Source organism: Pinus tabuliformis, chromosome 8 (genome assembly GCF_031772625.1).
Source record: "Pinus tabuliformis cultivar Carrire ecotype Pingquan chromosome 8, CPIR1, whole genome shotgun sequence".
Classification (NCBI taxonomy): Eukaryota; Viridiplantae; Streptophyta; class Pinopsida; order Pinales; family Pinaceae; genus Pinus; species Pinus tabuliformis.
This window is the reverse complement of record NC_142294.1, coordinates 36,332,222-36,353,841: the sequence shown is the minus strand read 5'-3', so window position 1 is coordinate 36,353,841 and position 21,620 is coordinate 36,332,222.

The window sequence follows — 21,620 nt, the reverse complement described above, 5'->3', positions numbered from 1 at the left end:
AAACCCATTTCCTCATATTTTCTAGATAGGGCTCATATATCGAGAAAAATGAGAAAAAGAGGTCGAAAATCAACATTTTGCCCCTATTTTTTACAGGCGTTGCACTTTTGGAGATACCTTGGGAGAATCCGTTTTGGAAGGCATTCCCATGGGTAATTTTTAAAAATTTAAGATGCTCTGGAAACCAGACAAACAAGACTAGTTTACCATTCTTTCATATTTCAAATTTGACTTCAGGAAGGCACCTAAAAGTGGCCTCAAAGTTGGCACTACGCTTCTGCAATTTTCTGAGTTTTTAATTAAAAATTCCACTATGTAATTTCTCATATTTCTAGTTTGACTTGGTCAAAGGTAACTTGATGATGTAACTTCAGTAGTTCGAAGTATAGATGATGTAATCATGAATAAATTAGCATGATATGTTGTTTTTATGGTTAATTAGGCCTCATAAATGAAGCAAAACTCAAATCAAAGTCTAAGAGAAGAGTTTGTTTTTTACCTTCTCACTCTCACTTGTTGGTTGAGAGATTCTTGGAAATTGTTCCACCACTTAGGGATTCGACCCCTGAAGGTGGGGAAGTTGTTTTTTTTAGTCTATATGTATCATTTCTCATTCAGAGAGAAGGGTTGGACTTCAGAGGAGAGAATTTGTATCTTATGCTTTCACTCAGTTAATCAAAGGAGCAGTTGCAACTATTTTTCAGGAATACATGTGCAGTGAGTTTGTGATGTTGTTTTCTTTCTATGTTAGTTTCTTATGAATGAATCCATATTTATTAACATGTTTTTATTTCCTCAGTGATTTTCCTTACAATTATATAGGCATAATTCTTTATATTCAAAGCTCTGTTTATGTGGAAAATCATTTCTATGTATTTCTTCTTCTAGATTAATGAATTCATGGCATACATGCTCATTATGACCTTCTAAGATTTTCAGACCCTACACTACATTGACCAAACTCTCATATTCATCACAAGACACTGCTATCTTGCTCCTCGTTATGCCTGCTACTGCAAACTTTTGAGACCTTGACCTAATTTCTTTTTCTCATCCCTAGTCCAGCAACCCAAAAACCCTAAATTTTCAAAAAATCATCTATACTAAAATCCATTTCTCTTCCAGTCATTGACTGTGAAAACCTTAGAGAGATCCCTCTCTGGTTTAGCAGGGCTAGCTGTTAAACTGCAAATGGTTTGAAGTTACCTCTTTCGATCTCCTCCTCAGCCTGGGACATTGTAGAGGATAACATTTTGGCATCGTTGTCAGGGAAACGACTGATATATCATTCTTGGGATTCATTCTATTAGAGCATTGAATAATAATGGTTCTGTAGGTGACAACTTCAATTATCTAAAGGTAGGCTGATTTAAGAAATTATATCAAGTTCAATGTGTAAAAAAAAAAATTGGCTCCTAAAAGACATACTAGGTCAAATCCTGACCCAAATCCACATTCTATTGTTGATGACCCAAAAAAACTACTTAGAAAACTCAAGTCACCTATTTCTAAAAGTACAACTCGAAAATTAGAAAGGACTACTTCTTTGCCTGAAAATTTATTCACTATTGAGCATATTTCTTTTGATATTCAATTTGAGCTATCTCTTTTCAAGTCAAAATCTGAGTCTTGCCTTTCTGAAGTGGTACTTGATCCTTTTCAATTTGATTCTCACCTCCTTTCTTCTAAATCCCTCTTTTCTAAAGATGATCATGAACTGTGGTTAAATTTTGATAAACTCCAGAGTCTAGCTGACCAACTTCAAATCACCACTGAAAAATCTTACATCCAATATCAGCTTGAAAACCTAATTGCTGCTTCATCCTCTACTGCACCTCTGAATACATCAGCTACTTCATCTCTTTTTACACCACCTCCATTAGTGTCATCATATTTACCTACACAGCCCATTGTAGTACCTCTACTACATCTTCCAGTAGTCATGGCTTGGTTTGCCCCTCTAATCTTACCTGCTCAACTTGCTGCTCTACCTCAAAACTATGGCCAAAGACTCCCTCTGTTTGATGGAAGTTCAGAAATCACAGCCCAACAACATGTTGATAAATTGGTAGATTTTATCGATCTTGAAGAGATTGATGAAGAAGATGCTAAGATGAGAATCATAGCTCAGATTTTTTCCGGAGATGTGAAGAAATGGTTTCACAGTTTGGTTGTTAATTCTATCAATAGCTCTCAAAGGTTGATAGAGTTTTTCTTAGCACAATGGCAAGAAAAGAAAAATCCACTGCAGATTTTGGCTGAGTACAATTCCATGAAAAGAAACCCAAATGAGATAGTGTAGGAATTCACAACAAGGTTCAATATGGTGTATAATTCCATTCCTGACGATATGAAACCTCCTCCTGGTTTAGCACTTCTCCACTATCCTGATGCCTTCGACCCAGACATGGCATATCAACTTAGGGAGAGAGACCCTGCAACTCTAGAAGAAATGCAACGAAATGTAGTAAGTGTCGAAGCTAATCTGCTCATCAAGAAATCTAAAACAAAACCTGAGAAGAGAGTTGCCTTTAAAGAAGAGTCCACTTCATCTTCAGATGTAAAGCTTGACACTCTGATTAAAACCATGGAAAGAATGATGGAAAAAATGTCTATAACAGATCAACAAGCGGAGCCTTCAGTAAGGAATCCAAATTATCGAGGACAGCAGCAACAACAGTTCAGAAATAAGCAAAAAGAGCAGCGAAATCAGGATCCTCAGGGACAAGTAAGAACTCCATTTCAACAAAATTACACTGAAGGGCAGGAAGAAGATGAAGAGGAAATTGTAGAAGAAAATCATTTCTTTGAGGAAGATGAGCTACCTACTTTTCTGACTGAGGAAGATCAGTTTTCTCAGGAGTCTTTTATACCAAGTGATCAACAACTTGTACTTGCAAGTGATGATCTATGGGCAGTGCAAACCGAAGAATACCAAAGAGGATATCAGAATGCTCTCAGCCATTTGCAAAAGCAATACAATTTAAGAAATAGAAATGTACCTGTCACATTGAATATGAAAAGGCAGAATGCACAGAAAGATACACAAAGCAAAGAAACAACCCCTGCAAATCAAAATAAAGAAAAGGAGATTGTCATATTGAGTTGGGATAAAACCAATGAAGCCTCTACCAGCAATGTGAGGAAGGATAAGGAGGTTCAAAGTGAAATTCATAAGAAGGAGTCTCAAGCTAAAGGGCAGATTGAAAAGAAGGACATCACTGCAAAAGAGGTAGACAAGCAATCAAATTTATTTAGTTTAGAGAATGAAATTTCCAAATTGAAAGTTTCAATTCCTCTAACTGAATTAGTAAAGAATGATAAGTACAAGTTTTAGATTGCTAAAATGTTGAAGGTAGACCAGATGTCAGACATAGTTAATGTTGCCGATGATGAGCCTGCAATTCTGTTTGGTCCAGCCTTAGAGGGAAGTCCTGAAGATAGTGAAATTCCACCTTTCTATCTTAGTCTCAAACTTCATGATTTCATCCTCCATAACACCATGCTAGATTCTGGTGCCTCGCATAATCTTATGCCAAAAGTTATTATGGACAAACTAGGATTGAGTATCACCCGACCTTATCATGACCTCTACTCATTTGATTCGGGAAGAGTGAAATGTCTTGGCCTTATCAAAGATTTAGTAGTGTCCCTGGACCAAATTCCGGCCAAGAATGTGTTGATGGACGTAGTGGTCGCTGATATCCCTCCTCGGTTTGGTATGTTTCTCTCACGGTCTTGGGGGCAAAGCTGAAAGGAACCTTGCAACTTGATTTTCATATGCTACTATACTAGTATTTGGGCAGCTTAGAAAACTCTATCGGGAAAAGAAGATGAAACTCATGATTAGTAGAAAAGAAAAACCCATTAATCACCCCAGCCATGTTGTACATATTGATCTAGAATCTTTCATTTTGTATCGTCATATGAATTCAGTAGATGATGATAGTCAGCTTATAGAAATTTCAGAAGTTTTGGATGTTATAAGTAGTGTATAGAAAGTTTTGTTTGAGAAGAAAAGGAAAAGAATGAAGAGTGTTTTCAGCGTGAAAATTCTCTTGAAAAGATTGTTGAGTTAGTTCAGAAAACATAGTTTATTGAGACAACGAGTCATCCTCCAAAAAATAAAACAGTTCAGACTTTCGAAGTTCTATTTTCGGATGAAGAAAATGGTCTTTGGACAATGGAGTTTGATGGTGCATTGGAAAAGGAGTTGGGATTGGCGTGTGGATTGATGGTCCATTGCATCATTCATGTAAAGTTCCATGCAATGTAAGGATGAGTTCTTATAAGTTGGGCTTTGATTGCTCAAACAATGAGGCAGAATATGAAGCATTGATTGTTGGCCTTAAAATTCTGAAAAAGTTGGGAGCAAAGAAAATTTCTATTTATGACGACTTCGAGTTGGCAATAAAACAAGTGAAAGGGGAATACCAGGCCAAGAATCCACAAATGAGAGCTTATCACAATGTTGTCCTTGACATTCTTAAAAAAATTTTAGAATATACTTTGTCTTTGATTCCTAGAACTCAGAATATTATAGCTGATTCTCTTGCTACTGCAGCTAGTATGGTGAAGATTCCCATTCACTCCAATGAGAAGTATTCAATTCATGTTAAACACCACCCAGTTGTTCCTGATAATATGAGATATTGGAAGGTGTTTTGGGATGACAAACATATCAATAATTTTCTGCAGATGGAAGATGAATTTCTGAATTCCCATATTGATGATGCATCTGATGAGAATGATCCAGGAATTGAAGCAACCAAGATTGAAATATTGCAGTTGAAAGATAATAACATTCCACGAGGTCTTGTACCTTTGGAAGAGTTATTTGATCGTGATGATGTTGCTAAAAATCCCACCATGGTTCCCACAGAGAAAGGTGTTGAAGATGTGAACATTGGTACAACAGACAAGCCTAAGATGGTCAAATTGTCAAAGTCTCTATCTCCTGAGATGAAAAGTAAGTACATTTCTTTGATGGCAGAATTTTCTAATGTATTTGCTTGGGACTATTCAGATTTAAAGGTGTATGATAAGAACATCATTCAGCACACTATACCGGTTAAGCTTGATCAAAAGCCATTTCGCCAGAAACTGAGGAGGATAAATCCTAAGCTGCTGCTATCAATTGAAAAATAGGTAAATAGGCTTTATAAATATGGTATTATAGTTCCTATTCGATTTTTTGAATGGATGTCCAATCTTGTGCCAGTGAGAAAGAAGACCGGGGAGATTCGTCTTTGCATTGATTTCATAAATTTAAACAAAGTATCCTTGAAGGAAAATTATCCCCTGTCGAAGATGGATCATATTCTTTATAGGGTAGTTGGTTCTTACAGGATGTCATTGCTTGATGGATATTCCAGGTACAACTAGATTTTGGTACATAAGGATGATCAGTTGAAAACAACCTTCACAACACCATGGGGTACATTCATGTACGCTAAGATGCCATTTGGATTAAACAATGCAGGAGCGAATCTTCAGCGTGCTATGGAGATAGCTTTCGCCAATGAAAAGGATATATTTCTGGTTATTTATTTAGATGATCTCACTGTTTTTTCTAAATCTGATGAAGACCATTTACATCATTTGAGAATTGTCTTTCAGAAATGAAAAAAGTTTGGTATATCACTAAATCCAAAGAAGATTTTATTTTCCATGGAAGAAGGAAAGTTGTTGGGGCACATTATCTCCAAGGATGGCATTCGCATTGACCCTACAAGATTTGAAGCCATTCAACAATTAGATTTCCCAAGGAACAAAAAAGAAATTCAGTCATTTAATGGGAAAACCAATTTTTTGAGGAGATTCATTCCCAACCTCGCTGAACATTTGAGAGAAATGAAATACATGCTGAAAAAGGACAGTGAGGTAAGATGGTCTCTAGATGCCAAGAAGTCTTTCAATGAAGTTAGATTTTCATTACCTACTGCTCCTACTTTGATCAGTCCTAATTATACTTCAGATTTCATCATATTTTAGTTGTTTAGTTGCTGTTCCTCTTAAGAATTGTTGTTCCATTTCAGAATTGTTGTTCCATTCCAGATTTGTTGTTCGATTTCTTATTTGTCGTTCCATTTTCTTATCTGTCGTTCCATTTACTGGCATTTGTTTTTTTGGTGTGGAGAGACGATCTAAGGCTGTAGTGAGCCTCGGCATTTACTGTCTGGCTCCCAGACTCGTGGTCTATTCTCTAATTTCCTTTCCATCAGTTTCCAAAGGGATGGGTTATTGCTGCCGAACCCTTAACTGATAAGTTGCCTAGTTTTCTGAGTGTGTGATTTACTCTTTTGAAGTAGCTTAGTTGTAGACAAGCATCCGTTTACTCTTGTATTTCTGAACGTTGTACTACTAGCATTACTCTGACGAATGATAGCCTCAAACTGAGACACTCTTTGAAATAACAAAACGCTCCCGGATTGACATATTAATGTGAGGTAATTAGAGGTGAACGAGACCCTTTTTATAGCTCTACAATGGATACCAAATCATGGGGAGTATTAGTTCAAAGGCATGAGCCTAGACCTTGAGCAATACAAACCTTTCTTGAAGTCACCCTACAGAGAAGCTCATTCACACATCATTCCATTCAAATACCTGTTGGAAAAGTATGCACCACTATTGAAGGCTATAATGAAGTTTTTCACTAGTGAGGGTAGATTTTCCAGGTTGTACAATACCACATTAGGCTGCTAATGCATTTCACGGCTGTCAAACCTCTTAACCTGTGTAACTACTTGTGTAGAAGTCTCATCAAAATGTCTCAAAAGGTGCAAATGCAAAACAAAGAGAATTATCCTAGCCTTTTTCATCACAGTTTGATAAAGGTTGTAGTCCTCCATCAATTGGCAGAAAATAACATAGCATAGGATACCTTCATTGAAACGACCTTGAAGAGGCATGAGACTACTTTAGCAAGCCATCACCAAGACACGACAGCATAGCCTATGGAGGTATGGTCATCAAGAAAATTAGAGGAGGTTCCCAAGGCACCTAGACCTAAGGTGACCAAAATATATTGAAGAGGAAAAAGACTTGTGTTTACTTCTCAAGTTGAGAAAAGGGCCAAGCCTTCTACATCAGCACAACAATAATCACATTTACAGGATGAGGAGATAATTGAGCATGATTTTGACCTATTTGACTTGGCGGCAACATATGAGAATCTAAACTTTCAACAAGCTATCAAGGAGAAAGATTGCCAAATCAGAGAACTCATGGACAATTTGGCAAGGGCTAGATTTGTCATTTATTTCCTTGAACAAGAAAACAGTCAACTCAAGGCCAAACAACTAATCATGGAAAAAGAGAAATCCAAGATGTTGACACAAGAGGTAAAAGGTAAAGCAGTGTTAAAGACTGATGAGCATGATGAAAAAGAAAATAAGGTTGGAAAGAAGAAGCCTAGGACAAAGGGTCTTAAAAGAGCATTGCAAAAGGAAAAAGAACAAAACCTACTAGATGAAGATTTAGATATTGAAGACAAAATTGCTATGGAAATAAATGGAGACAGAGAATATTGGCTAGGCAAAGTCAATTTCCATCTAAAGCAGCTTATTGAAAAAGGCTAACAGGGACAACTAGCTGTTGAGGCACATGGCCCACCACTATGAAACAAGAAACAAGATTTGCAACATCGAGGTCAAGCAAATGCAAAACAAACTCAAGGAAACCCTAAAAAGCAATGATGAGAGGGAAAACTTAGATATGCTTTTTGAAGCATCCATGAGAGAATAATATACCTCATTTGGCACTTCTGGACCAATTTTGGGAGTTTTTTGAGCATTTTTTGTTTTTCGTGAAATTTGGTGCAAAATGCAGAAACTGCATTAGTTAGAGAAACGCAGCGCCAAGGCTCTGCGCTTTTTCCTTAGAGCTAAAAATGACAAGTGGCTTGCACTTTTGGAAATATGATGCCATCCTCTCAAAACCCATTTCCTCATATTTTCTAGATAGGGCTCATATATCGAGAAAAATGAGAAAAAGAGGTCGAAAATCAACATTTTGCCCCTATTTTTTACAGGCGTTGCACTTTTGGAGATACCTTGGGAGAATCCGTTTTTGAAGGCCTTCCCATGGGTAATTTTTAAAAATTCAAGATGTTCTGGAAACTAGACAAACAAGGCTAGTTTACCATTCTTTCATATTTCAAATTTGACTTCAGGAAGGCACCTAAAAGTGGCCTCAAAGTTGGCACTGCGCTTCTGCAATTTTCTGAGTTTTTAATTAAAAATTCCACTATGTAATTTCTCAGATTTCTAGTTTGACTTGGTCAAAGGTAACTTGATGATGTAACTTCAGTAGTTCGAAGTATAGATGATGTAATCATGAATAAATTAGCATGATATGTTGTTTTTATGGTTAATTAGGCCTCATAAATGAAGCAAAACTCAAATCAAAGTCTAAGAGAAGAGTTTGTTTTTTACCTTCTCACTCTCACTTGTTGGTTGAGAGATTCTTGGAAATTGTTCCACCACTTAGGGATTCGACCCCTGAAGGTGGGGAAGTTGTTTTTTTTAGTCTATATGTATCATTTCTCATTCAGAGAGAAGGGTTGGACTTCAGAGGAGAGAATTTGTATCTTATTCTTTCACTCAGTTAATCAAATGAGCAGTTGCAACTATTTTTCAGGAATACATGTGCAGTGAGTTTGTGATGTTGTTTTCTTTCTATGTTAGTTTCTTATGAATGAATCCATATTTATTAACATGTTTTTATTTCCTCAGTGATTTTACTTACAATTATATAGGCATAATTCTTTATATTCAAAGCTCTGTTTATGTGGAAAATCATTTCTATGTATTTCTTCTTCTAGATTAATGAATTCATGGCATACATGCTCATTATGACCTTCTAAGATTTTCAGACCCTACACTACATTGACCAAACTCTCATATTCATCACAAGACACTGCTATCTTGCTCTTGGTTATGCCTGCTACTGCAAACTTTTGAGACCTTGACCTAATTACTTTTTCTCATCCCTAGTCCAGCAACCCAAAAACCCTAAATTTTCAAAAAATCATCTATACTAAAATCCATTTCTCTTCCAGTCATTGACTGTGAAAACCTTAGAGAGATCCCTCTCTGGTTTAGCAGTACTAGCTGTTAAACTGCAAATGGTTTGAAGTTACCTCTTTCGATCTCCTCCTCAGCATGGGACATTGTAGAGGAGAACATTTTGGCATCGTTGTCAGGGAAACGATTGATATATCATTTTTGGGATTCATTCTATTAGAGCATTGAATAATAATGGTTCTGTAGGTGACAACTTCAATTATCTAAAGGTAGGCTGATTTAAGAAATTATATCAAGTTCAATGTGTAAAAAAAAAAATTGGCTCCTAAAAGACATACTAGGTCAAATCCTGACCCGAATCCACATTCTATTGTTAATGACCCATAAAAACTACTTAGAAAACTCAAATCACCTATTTCTAAAAGTACAACTCGAAAATTAGAAAGGACTACTTCTTTGCCTGAAAATTTATTCACTATTGAGCATATTTCTTTTGATATTCAATTTGAGCTATCTCTTTTCAAGTCAAAATCTGAGTCTTGCCTTTGTGAAGTAGTACTTGACCCTTTTCAATTTGATTCTCAACTCATTTCTTCTAAATCCCTCTTTTCTAAATATGATCATGAACTGTGGTTAAAATTTCATAAACTCCAGAGTCTAGCTTACCAACTTCAAATCACCACTGAAAAATCTTACATCCAATATCAGCTTGAAAACCTAATTGCTGCTTCATCCTCTACTGCACCTCTGAATACATCAGCTACTTCATCTCTTTTTACACCACCTCCATTAGTGTCATCATATTTACCTACATAGCCCATTGTAGTACCTCTACTACATCTTCCAGAAGTCATGACTTGGTTTGCCCCTCTATTCTTACCTGCTCAACTTGCTACTCTACCTCAAAACTATGGCCAAAGACTCCCTCTGTTTGATGGAAGTTCAGAAATCACAGCCCAACAACATGTTGATAAATTGGTAGATTTTATCGATCTTGAAGAGATTGACGAAGAAAATGCTAAGATGAGAATCATAGCTTAGATTTTTTCCGGAGATGTGAAGAAATGGTTTCACAGTTTGGTTGTTAATTCTATCAATAGATCTCAAAGGTTGATAGAGTTTTTCTTAGCACAATGGCAAGAAAAGAAAAATCCACTGCAGATTTTGGATGAGTAGAATTCCATGAAAAGAAACCGAAATGAGATAGTGTAGGAATTCACAACAAGGTTCAATATGGTGTATAATTCCATTCCTGGCGATATGAAACCTCCTCCTGGTTTAGCACTTCTCCACTATCCTGATGCCTTCGACCCAGACATGGCATATCAACTTAGGGAGAGAGACCCTGCAACTCTAGAAGAAATGCAACGAAATGTAGTAAGTGTCGAAGCTAATCTGCTCATCAAGAAATCTAAAACAAAACCTGAGAAGAGAGTTGCCTTTAAAGAAGAGTCCACTTCATCTTCAGATGTAAAGCTTGACACTCTGATTAAAACCATGGAAAGAATGATGGAAAGAATGTCTATAACAGATCGACAAGCGGAGCCTTCAGTAAGGAATCCAAATTATCGAGGACAACAGCAACAACAGTTCAGAAATAAGCAAAAAGAGCAGCGAAATCAGGATCCTCAGGGACAAGTAAGAACTCCATTTCAACAAAATTACACTGAAGGGCAGGAAGAAGATGAAGAGGAAATTGTAGAAGAAAATCATTTCTTTGAGGAAGATGAGCTACCTACTTTTCTGACTGAGGAAGATCAGTTTTCTCAGGAGTCTTTTATACCAAGTGATCAACAACTTGTACTTGCAAGTGATGATCTATGGGCAGTGCAAACCGAAGAATACCAAAGAGGATATCAGAATGCTCTCAGCCATTTGCAAAAGCAATACAATTTAAGAAATAGAAATGTACCTGTCACATTGAATCTGAAAAGGCAGAATGCACAGAAAGATACACAAAGCAAAGAAACAACCCCTGCAAATCAAAATAAAGAAAAGGAGATTGTCATATTGAGTTGAGATAAAACCAATGAAGCCTCTACCAGCAATGTGAGGAAGGATAAGGAGGTTCAAAGTGAAATTCATAAGAAGGAGTCTCAAGCTAAAGGGCAGATTGAAAAGAAGGACATCACTGCAAAAGAGGTAGACAAGCAATCAAATTTATTTAGTTTAGAGAATGAAATTTCCAAATTGAAAGTTTCAATTCCTCTAATTGAATTAGTAAAGAATGATAAGTACAAGTTTTAGATTGCTAAAATGTTGAAGGTAGACCAGATGTCACACATAGTTAATGTTACCGATGATGAGCTTGCAATTCTGTTTGGTCCAGCCTTAGAGGGAAGTCCTGAAGATAGTGAAATTCCACCTTTCTATCTTAGTCTCAAACTTCATGATTTCATCTTCCATAACACCATGCTAGATTCTGGTGCCTCGTACAATCTTATGCCAAAATTTATTATGGACAAACTAGGATTGAGTATCACCCGACCTTATCATGACCTCTACTCATTTGATTCGGGAAGAGTGAAATGTCTTGGCCTTATCAAAGATTTAGTAGTGTCCCTGGACCAAATTCCGGCCAAGAATGTGTTGATGGACGTAGTGGTCGCTGATATCCCTCCTCGGTTTGGTATGTTACTCCCACGGTCTTGGGGGCAAAGCTGAAAGGAACCTTGCAACTTGATTTTCATATGCTACTATACTAGTATTTGGGCAGCTTAGAAAACTCTATCGGGAAAAGAAGATGAAACTCATGATTAGTAGAAAAGAAAAACCCATTAATCACCCCAACCATGTTGTACATACTGATCTAGACTCTTTCATTTTGTATAGTGATATGAATTCAGTAGATGATGATAGTCAGCTTATAGAAATTTCAGAAGTTTTGGATGTTATAAGTAGTGTATAGAAAGTTTTGGTTGAGAAGAAAAGGAAAAGAATGAAGAGTGTTTTCAGCCTGAAAATTCTCTTGAAAAGATTGTTGAGTTAGTGCAGAAAACATAGTTTATTGAGACAACGAGTCATCCTCCAAAAAATCAAACAGTTCAGCCTTTCGAAGTTCTATTTTCGGATGAAGAAAATGGTCTTTGGACCATGGAGTTTGATGGTGCATTGGAAAAGGAGTTGGGATTGGCGTGTGGATTGATGGTCCATTGCATCATTCATGTAAAGTTCCATGCAATGTAAGGATGAGTTCTTATAAGTTGGGCTTTGATTGCTCAAACAATGAGGCAGAATATGAAGCATTCATTGTTGGCCTTAAAATTCTGAAAAAGTTGGGAGCAAAGAAAATTTCTATTTATGACGACTTCGAGTTGGCAATAAAACAAGTGAAAGGGGAATACCAGGCCAAGAATCCACAAATGAGAGCTTATCACAATGTTGTCATTGACATTCTTAAAAAAATTTTAGAATAAACTTCGTCTTTGATTCCTAGAACTCAGATTATTATAGCTGATTCTCTTGCTACTGCAGCTAGTATGGTGAGGATACCCATTCACTCCAATGAGAAGTATTCAATTCATGTTAAACACCACCCAGTTGTTCTTGATAATATGAGATATTGGAAGGTGTTTTGGGATGACAAACAGATCAATAATTTTCTGCAGATGGAAGATGAATTTCTGAATTCCCATATTGATGATGCATCTGATGAGAATGATCCAGGAATTGAAGCAACCAAGATTGAAATATTGCAGTTGAAAGATAATAACATTCCACAAGGTCTTGTACCTTTGGAAGAGTTATTTGATCGTGATGATGTTGCTAAAAATCCCACCATGGTTCCCACAGAGAAAGGTGTTGAAGATGTGAACATTGGTACAACAGACAAGCCTAAGATGGTCAAATTGTCAAAGTCTCTATCTCCTGAGATGAAAAGTAAGTACATTTCTTTGATGGCAGAATTTTCTAATGTATTTGCTTGGGACTATTCAAATTTAAAGGTGTATGATAAGAACATCATTCAGCACACTATACCGGTTAAGCCTGATCAAAAGCCATTTCGCCAGAAACTGAGGAGGATAAATCCTAAGCTGCTGCCATCAATTGAAAAAGAGGTAAATAGGCTTTATAAATCTGGTATTATAGTTCCTATTCGATTTTTTGAATGGATGTCCAATCTTGTGCCAGTGAGAAAGAAGACCGGGGAGATTCGTCTTTGCATTGATTTCATAAATTTAAACAAAGTATCCTTGAAGGAAAATTATCCCCTGTCGAAGATGGATCATATTCTTTAGAGGGTAGTTGGGTCTTCCAGGATGTCATTGCTTGATGGATATTCCAGGTACAATTAGATTTTGGTACATAAGGATGATCAGTTGAAAACAACCTTCACAACACCATGGGGTACATTCATGTACGCTAAGATGCCATTTGGATTAAAGAATGCAGGAGCGAATTTTCAGCGGGCTATGGACATAGCTTTCGCCAATGAAAAGGATGTATTTCTGGTTATTTATTTAGATGATCTCACAGTTTTTTCTAAATCTGATGAAGACCATTTACATCATTTGAGAATTGTCTTTCAGAAATGCAAAAAATTTGGTATATCACTAAATCCAAAGAAGATTTTATTTTCCATGGAAGAAGGTAAGTTGTTGGGGCATATTATCTCCAAGGATGGCATTCGCATTGACCCTACAAGATTTGAAGCCATTCAACAATTAGATTTCCCAAGGAACAAAAAAGAAATTCAGTCATTTAATGGGAAAATCAATTTTTTGAGGAGATTCATTCCCAACCTCGCTGAACATTTGAGAGAAATGAAAGACATGCTGAAAAAGGACAGTGAGGTAAGATGGTCTCTAGATGCCAAGAAGTCTTTCAATGCAGTTAAATTTTCATTATCTACTGCTCCTACTTTGATCAGTCCTGATTATACTTCAGATTTCATCATATTTTCATTCGCCTCAGAGCATACCTTAGCAGTTGTCCTAATGCAAAAGAAAGATCAGAAAAATGAACAGCCTATAGCATTTTTTAGTCAAACAATAAGGGATGCATCGCTGAAATACAATATAATTGAGAAGCAAGCTTTGGATTTGGTGAAAGCTCTCAAATATTTCTAATTTTACATTCTACATTCTCACACCACTGCTTATTTTCCAACAATAGTTGTAAGAGAAGTTCTTATGCAAACAGATCCAGAGGGTAGGCGGGGAAAATGGATTGCAACAATGTTAGAATATGATTTGGAGATAAAGCCCACAAAGCTCATCAAGGGACAAGGTTTGGCCAAGCTCATGGCTAAATCTAATTTGCATGCATTAGATATCAATCTGATTGTTGCCCTTTCTGAAGAAGAAGAAGAAGATTCATAATTACAGGTGTCTGACATGTTCACTTCATCTCCATGGTACTCCGACATTGTTTATGTATTGCAGCATTTAAATCCTCCACTGGAAGTACCCAAAGGTAAAAGTAGATCCTTAAAGTTGAAAGCTTCAAAATATTGCATTCTTGATGGTGTTTTGTTTTGGAAGGATCTGGGTGGTGTGTTGTTGAACTGTCTAGTTGAAAATGAAGCAAAGGATGTAATGAGAGATTTCCACAAAGGAGATTGTGGTGGCCACCTTTTCTGGAAAACCACGACAAACAAAATTTTAAGAGCTGGTTTTTATTGGCCTACTCTTTTTTCTGATGTATATAAAACAATGATGAGTTGTCATGAATGTCAGATTTTCCAAGGAAAAAGAAAACTTTTACCATTACCCTTGCAGCCCATTTCAGTCACAGCTCCCTTCCAGCAATGGGGTCTTGATTTTATTGGCGAAATCCATCCTTCATTGTCTACATAACACAAATGGATCCTAACAGCCATGAATTATTTTACAAAATGGATTGGGGTGATCCCAACCAGGCAAGCCACTAATTCTATTATCATTTAGTTTATTTGGCCGCCCACAGAAGATAATCACCGATAATGCTGCTACTTTCAAGTCTAAGAAGATGGTGGAGTTTTGTGCAAAGTATCATATTGTATTGGGACATTCTACTGCTTATCACCCACAAGGGAATGGTCTGGCTAAATCTTCCAACAAATCTTTGATCAACATCATCAAGAAAGTTTTAGAAGTCAATAAGAAGAACTGGCACAAAAATATCATTAATGCCTTATGGGTAGACATAGTCAGTACTAAGAAATCCATAGGTATGTCTCCTTTTTAGTTGGTGTATGGGATTGATACTATTTTTCCTTCATCCCTTACTGTGCCGGTAATGAAAATTTTGCAGGAAATGGACAATGAAATAAATGATATGCAACGAAGGATAAGTCAGATGATCCATTTGCAACAAACTTGGGAGAATTTTTTTCAAAATACTTCTAAACTTTAGGAAAGAATCAAAAATATCTATGATCGCAAGACAAAATAAGACAATTTAAACCTAGGTGATGTAGCTCTTCGTTGGGATGCAAGAAATGAAGAAAAAGGCAAACATGGAAAGTTTGAAAATTTATGGACAGGACCGTACAAAATCTCAATTTTGAGAGGAAAGAATGCTTTTCTATTGGAGGAAATGAATGGGGAATATTATTCGAGAGGAGCAATAAATGGTAGGCTTCTAAAGCACTACCATACTTGAGGAAATTTCTGCAAAGTTTCATTACCAATGTATATACCAGTTAACTTTTCATGTCCAAGTGTGAAATGGCTATCATAGGAGTTTGAAACCCGAGGAGAAGGCCATAAGACTTCTTTGATCAACTGCTGATTTTATTTTTCTTTTAGGGTCATGTCATACCAGATAGTCAGTCATTTTTAGTTTGAAGTCTAGTCTTTTGCATTTTGACTCCATTGCCCAATGAATAAGGCTACCTGGTCTACAATGTTCTTGACACCTCCAAGGAGCTGCCATCCCCAGCTGGAGCCAATGTTAGTGTCATTCATTTCTGCCTATCACCAGTGATCAAATATGCTTTTACCAAGTTTTGTTAGGGGTCTCAAGGTCAAATTTTATCATGTCACTAGGTTTTCATAATAAAATTTGGTCACTGGTTAGTTTGTCTAGGATTATCTCTATTCTCTCAAGAACTTCACATGCTGGTCGCTTACATCACTCATATGAGTGTATCATCATAAAGAGAATATCATCATCATGTCAATCATCACCATCATGATTTCACTCAGTCTAATGTCTCCATTAGGTCATTAGGGTTTCAAGGTCACCTACATTTTCATTTCATGCATAAAAATCCGGCATAGGATGAGTTGTGATAAGCAACTCTTTTCAATAAATTTTGATGTAATTTCATAAGTACTTCATGGCTACAGTCTCAAGGTTCCAAAAGAAAGAAGGTTCACTGTTCAAAAAAGATAAAAAGAAGTCCAGGTTACAAAACTCCAAGGTTGTCAAGTTCAAAAAGAGTGAAAGTCATGTTTGAAAAAGATATGTGGGGCCCATTTTCACTCAAAAGAGAATCATGCTATGTCTATAAAAGCCCAAAAGTCTCAAACACATTTCATTTGCATCCTTACCTCATTTGGTTATCGAGCTCTTTCCTCCTTAGGTGAAAAACATGGGGTTTTCAGCTCAAATTGGCAAAAATTCCTTGGTGTTGTGCTTCTGTGAACTGCGTTGCGTTTCTAGGAGAGACGTTGCACTTTTGTGAAATGCGCTGCGCACAGGACAGAGTATCCCGAAACTCACAGAAAATCACCCAAATTCAAAATTTAAGCTTGCATTCTAGTTTCTTATTTCTCTAAGCCATTTAGCAAGTAAGTACACTCATTTCACTCCCTCTTTTCCTTTGGAAAAACAAATAAATGATGGTGAGTTTAGTCATCTAGGGTTTGTATGAATTTCATGTTTTAAAGCTTGCAAATGATCAGTTGGAACATTAAAACCCTAGAAATTGCTATCCCTATACCTTTTTTTGCATACAAATCACCATCCCATCCACCAAACAAATCATTTCCCTTCAGTTTACTTCACCTTCTTACAAACCCTAGCTCTTATCTATCAAATTGAGCAGTTTCCCTAGCTAGGACTATTTTAAATTTTCTTGCTCATTTCCCTCCATTTAACTTCCTAAATATTTCTAAAACCCCTGTCCATCTCCCAAAATTTCCCTATTACCATTTCCCTTCCCTAACTCCCTCATTTCACCACTTCACTCATTTCTCACTGTTTTTTCCATTTTCCTGTCATCTAGGGTTTTCAAAATGGAAGGAGATTCTTCACCATCAGAAAAGAGAAAACATCATAAAGGAGGGAGGATTCTGAGGTATGAGCCCACAAACTACAATGAGATCAACTCTTCACCATTCATTAGACAATGCTTTGAAGATGTTAGCTTCCTAGGGTTTTGTCAAAGAGTGGGTGAAGTAGGTTTTCATGAGCAACTCACTGATTGGATTGCCACCAATCTGAAGGGAGAAAAATCCACCATAGCAGGTATTGATTTCACATTCTCAGTTGTTGCCATCTCTCTTGCCACAAGGATACCAAATCATGGGGAGTATTGTTTCAAAGGCATGAGCGCCCTAGTCCTTGAGCAATACAAAAATTTCTTGAAATCAACCTATAGAGAAGCTCATTCACACATCATTCCATGCAAATACCTGTTGGAAAAGTATGCAGCACTGATGAAGGTTGTAATGAATCTTTTCACCTGTGAGGGGAGATTTTCCAGATTGTATCAATACCACATTAGGCTGCTAATGCATTTCACAGTTCTCAAACCTCTTAACTTGTGTGACTACTTGTGTAGAAGTCTCATCAAAATGTCTAAAAAGGTGCAAATGAAAAAAAAAAGAACATTATCCTAGCATTTTTCATCACAATTTGATAAAGGTTGTAGTCCTCCATCAGTTGGAAGAAAAGAACATAGCATGGGATACCTTCATTGACACAGCCTTGCAGAGGCATGAGACTACTTCACCAAGACACAACAACACAACCTATGGAAGTAGGGTCATCAAGAAAATTAGAGGAGGTTTCCAAGGCACCTAGACATGAGGTGACCAAAATATATCGGAGAGGAAAAAGACTTTTGTTTACTTCTTAAGTTGAGAAAAGGGCCAAGCCTTCTACATCAACACAACATGGATCACATTTACAACATGGGGAGCTAATTGAGAATGATTTTGACCTAGTTGACTTGGAGGCAGCAGATGAGAATTTAACCTTGCAACAAGCTATCAAGGAGAAAGATTCCCAAATCAAAGAACTCATGGACAATTTGGCAAGGGCCAAATTTGTCATTTCTTTCCTTGAACAAGAAAACAATCAATGCAAGGCCAAACAACTAATCATGGAAAAAGAGCAATCCAAGATGTTGAAACAAGAGTTAAAAGGTAAAGTAGTGTTAGAGCGTGATGAGCATGATGAAAAAGAAAAGCAGGTTGGAAAGAAGAAGCCTAGGACAAAGGGTCTTAAAAAAGCTTTGTAAAAGGAAAAAGAACAAACCCTATTAGATGAAGATTTGGATATTGAAGACAGAATTGCCATGGAAATCAATGAAGACAGAGAATATTGGCTAGGAAAATTCAATGGCCATATAGAAGAGCTTCTTGAAAAGGCTAACATGGACAACCAGATTTTGAGGCACATGCCACACCACTACCAAACTAGAAACAAGGTTTGCAACATCAAGGTCAAGAAAATGCAAAACAAGCTAAAGGAAACCCTAAAAAGAAAAGATGAGAGGGAAAACTTGGAGATTCTTGTTGAAGCATCCATGAGAGAATAATATGCCTCTTTTGGCACTCTTGGACCAATTTTGGGAGTTTTCTGAGCATTTTTGGTTTTTGGTGAAATTTGGTGCAAAATTCAGGAATTGCACTAGTTACAGAGGCGTTGCGACTTTTCCTTAGAGATGCAAATGACAAGTAGCTTGCATTTTTAGAGAGCTTATTCCCTCCTCCCAAAACCCATTTCCTCATATTTTCCAAATAGGGCTCATATTTTGAGAAAAATGAGGAAAATAAGGGGTCAAAAAGCAACATTCTGCCCCTCTTTTTGACAGGCGCTATGCTTTTGGAGACACCTTGGGAGAATCAGTTTTTAAAGGCCTTCCCATGGGTCATTTTCAAATATTCAAGATGTTCTGGAAACTAGATAGGAAAGGATAGTTTATCATTCTTTCATATTTAAAACTTGACTTCAAGCTTACACCTAAAAGTGGCCTCAAATTTGGAGATGCGCTGCTGTAATTTTCCGAGTTTTCAATTAAAAATTCCACTGTGTAATTTCTCAAATTTCTAGTTTGACTTGGTCAAAGGTAACTTGATGACGTAACTTCAGTAGTTTGAAGTACAGATGATGTAATCATGAATAAATTAGCATGATAGGTTGTTTTATGGTTAATTATGCCTCATGAATGAATCAAAACTCAAATCAAAGTCTAAGAGAAGAGTTTGTTTTTGACCTTCTCACTCTGACTTGTTGGTTGAGAGATTCTGGGAAACTATTCCACCACTTAGGGATTCGACCCCTGAAGGTGGGGAATCTGTTTGTTTAAGTCTATATGTATCATATCTCATTCATAGAGAAGGGTTGGACTTCAGAGGAGAGAATTTGTATCTTATTCTTTCACTCAGTTAATCAAAGGAGCAGTTGCAGCTATTTTTCAGGAATGCATGTGCAATCAATGATAATCTTGGAATCTTCATATATGTGGATTTTAGGAATTTAAAAAAAAATTGTGAACCAGAGTAAACCCCATAATGCCATGGCTTCTGCCCTTGTGTTTGTGTCGTTGTTGGCACCCCAGTGGACCCAAAAAGCCTGATCTGGTGAATGAAGGATCAAGAACCCACATCCGCATCGACTTCTTTGTGATGCTCCGTCAAAGAAACCAGCAGGATAATCAATCTTTGGACAAGAAGGATTTTGTTTAGTTTTTTTTGTTCCCATACCAGATTGTAGTCCAATAGAGTGTGTATCTCTAATGCGCTCCAACACCTGTGCAACACTTTCTCTGAAATTTTTAAAGATGATGTTATTCCTCCACCTCCAGATCTCCCAAAAGAGAATAGGAGGAATATAGCGCCAAGTAATATTCTGTTGGCTCCACCATTTGAGGCAATCAAAAATACAAGTAAACTGAGTGTATTGAAAGCCAAAATCTCCAGCAAGATTTTGCCAAATCTAAGTAGCCACAGGACATGTTAAGAATAAGTGGAGATTGTTTTCCTCCGCATTCCTGCAAAGCACACATATCCCTGGACCATACCAATTTCTCTTCTGGAGGTTTGCCCATGTTAAATTTTTGTTTTTCCAGACCAGACAAAGGAAAAGAGTGATCTTAATAGGAATTTTTGTTTTCCAAAATTTAAAGAACCAACATACCTCTGGGTGTTGAGACTCCTGATGACAGAGTGTAAGATATGTATCCGCCACCATGACATTCTCTCCCTTCATTTTACCTGTCTAGGTGATCATGTCTCTATCCGCATCTCTACTAATTCCAGCAAGTTGCAAGTGTGTTCGAAGCCTATCCCATTCCTGCACTGCCTTTCCATTCAATCCCAAATCCCCGGCCCACTTCCAGATGGGGCATCTGTCATGCCATGCTGATATAACCTGTTGCCAGAAGAATATGCCGCGATAGTTTAATCCATATATGAGGCTATCAGGAAGCCTGTCAGCAGCTTCAATACCCAAAATTTTGTCCTATCCGATAACAATGCGATGACCAATTCCCAATTTCCAAGCGAGTAGCATAAGAAAGTAGTGACGAACTTTTGTAAAACTGAGCCATATAGCTGAGCCCGATTTGTTACTGATACTTCCCCTATGTAGCCAAACAGGAAAATCAAGGTCCTTAAAGTATTTGTGTCTAATAATCATACTTAGGTGCCTTTGCCAAATATTCCTCTCCATAATGATTTTAGTAATAATGCATAGCCGAATCTCCTCAGATTCAGTATGCCCCAGCCTCCCAGATGCTTCAGCATGTCAATATGTTCCAGTTCGGTAAGATGGAATTTATTCTTGTTTTTCATACCTGACTAGATGAATTTTTTTATGATCCCATTGAGTTTTTTTATGATGGTGAGTGGCAGATGGAATAAGTGTGCCCAGTACACTCCCATCTGCGTGGTCACTACTTGTGTCAATGTGATGCGACCCCCCATGGATAGGCATCTGTATTCCCAGCCAGATATTTTTTTATAGAATCTGTCCACGAGCCACATCTAGTCATTGACCTTGTAGCTGCATGGTTTGATATGGAATCCGAGGTATTTCATACCTCCGGACAAAATCTCAGAAGCCACTCCGAACAACCTTCAAATGTAATCAATAACCTCCATATCACATTGGTCATGTACAATAGTAGATTTCAAATGATTCATAATTAAACCAGATGCATTCCCAAACTTAGTGAAAATATGAAAGAGGTGTAACCAAGCAAACCTGTTGAGGATCCCCATGATGAGCACGTCATCCACGAAGAAGTTGTGCGAGATATGTATGTTCCTGCCAAGGTGAAGGGCAAGGAAATGTCCCTCGGCCACAGCATTTTTAATGTGGAGACTCAACCTGTCCATAGCTAGAATGAATAAAAGTGGGGATAGAGAGCAGCCCTGCCGAAGACCCCTCCTAGCCTTGAAGAATGTCGTAGGGTATCCATTAATAACCACA